A 5869-nucleotide genomic window follows, 5' to 3' on the forward strand; every position below is an offset into this window, starting at 1 on the left:
TAGGAAGTGGTGAAGGAAGTAGTAAAGGAAAGCAGTTCGGACTGTGGAAACTGTTTGTAACGATTAGATTAAGGTATCTGCAATCCTAAAATGCTATGGGAAGGGAGGAAAACAGGTCCGCGACGTAGGAAGTGGTGAGAGAAGTAGTCAAGGATTTTTGGTTCGGAGTGTGGGAACTGTTTGTGACGATTAGATTAAGGTATCTACTATCTTAAATTGCTATGGGAAGAGAGGGAAACAGGTTCGCGACGTAGAAAGAGGTGAAGGAAGTAGTAAGGTGAGCAGTGTGGAGTGTGGAAACTGGAAACCGTTTGTAGCAGTTAGATTATATGTTTCTGCAAAGCTGAAATGCCATGAGAAGGGATGGAAGCATGCCCAGGACGTAGGAAATGGTGAAAGAAGTAGTAAAGGCTAGCAGTGCAGAGTGTGGGGAATGTTTGTGGCAAATAGATTTACGTATCTAAAATACTAAAATGATATGGAAAGAGATGAAAACAGGTCCACGACGTAGGAAGTGGCTTAGGAAATATTAAAGTATGAGCATAGTGTGAGAATCGTCTGTGGCAGTTAGATTAATGTATCTTCAATCCTAAAATGCTATGAGAAGGCAAGGAAATAGGCCCCACGACGGAGGACGTGGTAAAGGAAATATTAAAGGCTGGCAGTGCAGAGTGGGGGAACCGTGTGGGCAGTTAGATAAATGTATCTGTAATCTTACATGTTATGAGAAGGGAAGGAAACAGGTCTATGACGTAGTAAATGGTGAAGCAATTAGTAAGGCTAGCAGTGAAGAGTGTGGGAACTGTCTGGCAATTACATTAATGTATCTGCAATCCTAAAATGCAATGGGAAAAGAGGGAAACAGGTCCACGACGTAGGGGGTGGTGAAGGAAGTAGTAAAAGTGAGCAATGTTGAGTGTGGGAATTTATAATGTATCTGCAATACTAAAATGCTATTGGAAGAGACTGTATACTGTGTAGGTTAAAATTATTACGAAGCACGAATCGATACATATTTTAGATACATGCAATCGTTTACAATCGAAATTTATAACTGAGTTGACAACAACTGATTTTTACTCCATAGAGGCTAAAAACGATTTTTACTCCCTAGAGAATAAAAATACTACTTTAGACCCGCAACGCATGCATTAAAAACTACTGTTCTTACTGCAGCATGGCAAAAACAATATAATATGAACCCTTGATGACTCCGCTCAATTTTATGGATGCCCCTGCAAACGCCACCTAGTTTTATAGACGTACTAGGGTCCCATAGCAGCAATTGCTACCCTTTACCTCCGTTGTAATTTGGCCTTAACCATTCCTTCTGCTGTGCACCATTCCTAAATACTCTCCGGAGTTGCGGTCTTCCCCTAACACAATACATTTCAACACTGAACTAGAGGACCCATGCTGCTCTCATTTTTTTGAGTCTAAAACATAAAAAAATATTACCAATACTAGAGCGTACTTCCATTTAAAAAATGACTGGATCTTTGGCGGCCTAGCAAAGGTAATTTTTTCACTTCTAATATTTGTTTTCCTAGCTCGAGATATTTTGTGGGGACCGATTCTCTTACGGAGTTAAATATATAGATTATTATTTGTGTTTCTTCGCCATTTGCACTTTTTACGTTTATGTAAATGATTGCTCTATACTTTGGTCTTGTTACTATATTGTCGACCTTTCTGTTGAATAGCATCATTAATTGATAATCAAATGGAATCTGGGCCCAGAAACGATCTTTGTGCATTTACACCTCAAAGAGCGTCGAGAGTAGATTTATATGGACGTAAAGATAGGCTTCCTCAGGCAAGGTAGTTTGACAAGTCTTGTTCTTTGGGCGATGACTGCGTTCGGCTGCCTTGCAGCAATCATCTTCAGGGCTCAGTAGTTTGTACCTAAGTTAGATTTCTGCAATGCTTCAACACATCCGAAACCTCAACTATTATCTTCACCGATTCAACTACGGCCATCTTCCGACCAAGATTTGATTTAGACTCGTTTCAATATTCGATCGTTCATTTCCCGGACGGCAACAGGTGGCGGGCGGCGGGCGGCGGGCAGTGGGCAGTGGGCAGTGCGTTGCCCGCGATCGCATCGCACTCTCCCCGGGCATGATAGATCGCATGCATTGGCCACCTCGAAACTGCAGCTCCTAAATCTGCGCCGCTTATAATGCAATAAACATTTATCATTATTGAGGCGGGCAGATAAAAACTTGCAGTCATAAACTGTCGGCCGACCCCCGAACGTACTGCGATCGTTCTTCATCGGATCGTTAGTAATATCCATTTCTTATTCGCACGTTCCATGTGTTTTAGCACCTCTGTCAGGTTTAATTAATTAGAGGGAAATGTTTATATTAACGAACATATAAAATAAAATAAATAATAAATATAAATAATAAAATTAAATATATTATAAATGAGAAAGTTTGGATGTATGGATGTATGGATGTATGTTTGTGACAAGTGAACGCGAAAAATACTGGTCGGATTGGGCTGAAATTTGGCATGATGATAGCTCACATTCCCGATTAACATATAGGCATATTCTTATTTCAAAAATCCTTTAGGGCTCCGCCCCCGTGGCTCTGGAGTTTCCCATGTTAAACTTATGAGAAATGGAATTATTGAATCTTAACAGCTGTTTCAATTAAACAAGTTGGTTCTGTTCTATGATGTTCAATAGCATTACAGTTACAAGGATTACCAACAGGGTGCAGCACTATTATTTCTTTTAAATTTATGACAACAGCTAATTTGCAACCAAAATGTGAGTGAGCCTAGCGAAAGAACTTCAACCTGGAGTCGAGTTAGCGTAGCAAACGAGCTAACCTGAAGGCAAGTGAGCGCAGCGAACGAGCTCCAACCTAAAGGTGAGCGTAGCGAACAAACTTCAACCAGGACGTGATTGAGCCATGCGAACGAGATAATCTTGAAAATTAAGAAGTTAAACGGGGCAAAGCCCGCGGGTTACAGCTAGTATAAAATATTTAGCAGTGGTTTTGATGTGGTCAAGTTCAACGGCGTTGGAAGTACGGAGGCAATTGTTTATTACATTGAGATTTTGTTCTAGAGGACACGGGTTGTAACAAACTCTTAGCACTTATACAATACAGTAATTTCAAAATGCAATACTAAGTGTTGAACACATTGTGACATTCAAAGTGGGCTCGGGTTTTAACGAGTCTTCAAGACACTTCAGTATAAAATATGCCAAAGGTGGCAACCGTGAAACCGAGTTATTGCAAAATGTTTTAGGCTATGTTTAATAGTTTTGAAGCAATATTATACAAAGTAAACATAATTATCTTTGTGTTCTGTATTTATTTGGGTCTATAGTACAAGTGAAACCAGAGACGGATTAATATAGGGCCTCTACATGAAACAAAATCAACATCTAATCGTAATGCATTGTTTTATGTGAAGAAGGCCTGCGAAAATGTATTAAGAAAAACATCTTAGGAACACTATATGGCAAGATCATTCAAATTGGATATGTACTAAAATAATCTAGGAATTCTTACTACGTATATTTTTACATATATTCGATATTTTTACCTTTCCTTTTACTCCTAAACGTCATAAAGTAATCCAATAATTCATCAAATTTCCTATTTTACAATTAATCTATCTAAAACAACTACCATGTTCGAAATTCACACATTTGATTTAAAACCCAGTTAAAACTTCCAAAATTTTGCAACTTTTTCTGAAGATCTGGAATTTGGTCCGAACTAACGAGGCTCCTTAGTAATAAAGTAGGGGAGTAGCAGCGGCAGCGGCCCAGGTATCCTAATGAAGCGCGCGCATTCCGCCGCCTGGCGCGTCAGTTCCCGCGCTAATCACAGACACTAGTTCATTTGTCGCACGCTAGCGAGTCTAGCGTGTTTCCGACCGTTTAACTGCTGTCAAACTACTACGTTTGCAATAAACAGTTTTTAGGGCGATTCCAAAGATCGTCTAAAAACACAGACGTTCCGAAATTCCCAACAGTCGGCAGTAACGAAAAACTAATTGCCTCTTTTTAGAAGACACTAAAAAACCAAAACTATTCGTTCTGCCAGTTAGACACCGATCGTGTTAAAAGTTGAAGTATTTTAATCAAACGCGAAACTGTTAGGTGGGTGTTTTCCTATTTTGACTCTTTAGAAACTACCAAAAGGGAATTTTTGAAGGAATGTCATAAAATGTGAAAGAAAATCTATTTTAAATAGTTTAATAATTTACTCTCAATACGCGTCACATGTTGAACACTTGACAAACCGTAGGTACTGTATACACGTGATTCGTCCAGTTACATTATATTCCTGGCCCGAGCTAAGAAAACCCCGCAACTGTACATTGTTTTTAACACTGAAATAAGAATTTTTTGGGTTTAAATTGTTAATGATACTGTATAAGCACTTGATTCAAACATCCTTTTAATGTTTTTTGGGTGCATATCGTTGGTTAAGGATGGTTGTTGGAAAGTTTAGATCCTAGTTTTACTTGTACACCGTCAATTACGACAAGCAAAGTACAGTACAGTATTTACATTATTTCTTTTGTAATTTTGTTTATTTCATTTACCTGTATAGGAAAGAGTAATCTATATAGGTACAAGGGCACACCTTTTATAAGGAAAATACTCATAAATTCCCTTCTTTTTTGTAGTCTAAAAGTTAACATAGAATTTGCCAAATTTAACTTGCCAGTTATAAATCTGCCAATCAGCAAGATTTCCAATATCGGTCACATTAAAATGCGAAGAACTTGTTCTCTCGCGGCGGGGAGCGCCCAATGTCCCGGAACTTCGCGAAAAGATTCCAAATGTCATGTTTACTAATAAAACGCAAAGAATCATTGTATTGAAAACAGACTTGTGTGTGTATTAATCTATCAATAAGTTAAATTTCCGGGTCGAATATGATAAGAATTTTGTTTTGATTGACTACGAGTTGACATTCTTGTTGTAAAGTATAAATGTTTGGATTTCATACCAATTACTTCAACCATATATAAATATTGCACTGGCAAACTGTTGCTCAAATCAGTGCAAAACTACTTTTAAGTTAGTTAGTTAGTTAGTTAGTTAGTTTCTCAGGATGAAACAAAATATTTAAAGGTAATGAACCCGTCAGCTCCAGTTTTTAGGGGTCTTCCCAAAGTACATAAAGAAGGCATTCCTATCAGACCTTTAGTAGATTTTACTCCAGCACCTACCTATAAAGTAGCAAAAAAACTAGAGAAGCTACTACGAGAAAACATAACTCTAAGCAACAACTACAGCCTGAAGAATTCCTATGAGTTTATTAATAAAACCAAAGATTTAAATATTCAAATGCATCACACGCTCGCATCTTTCGATGTAGTTAACCTATACACGAATGTTCCTATTGATAAAGTACTGGAAATAGTTAAAGAACACCTAACCAATAGTCAAACAATGTTATCAGAATCTACTGACGAAATTATGGCACTGTTAACTGAGGTTTTAAAACAAAACTATTTTACTTTTAATGGCAAGTTCTACTCTCAACCGGATGGGCTCGCTATGGGATCTCCGTTATCTGGAATACTTTCTGATATTTATCTGAACCACATAGAAAACAATTTCATCTTCTCCGATTCCAATAAATACAGAAATAGAATCAGTCTTTACAATCGTTATGTTGACGACACCATTATGTTATTTAATGGCAACAATCGACAACTGAACCTGTTACTAAACTATTTAAACAACATTGCACCCAAATTACAATTCACAATAGAAACTGAAACCAACAATAAAATAAATTTTCTAGACATGACCATTGAGAAGAGAGATAGTAAACTTAGCTTCAGTATTTACAGAAAACCTACAACGTCAAGCCAAACA

The sequence above is a fragment of the Macrosteles quadrilineatus genome, unplaced genomic scaffold (assembly GCF_028750875.1).
Source record: "Macrosteles quadrilineatus isolate MER2022 unplaced genomic scaffold, UCM_ALF_1.0 Scaffold_3__2_contigs__length_128488019, whole genome shotgun sequence".
Taxonomy (NCBI): Eukaryota; Metazoa; Arthropoda; class Insecta; order Hemiptera; family Cicadellidae; genus Macrosteles; species Macrosteles quadrilineatus.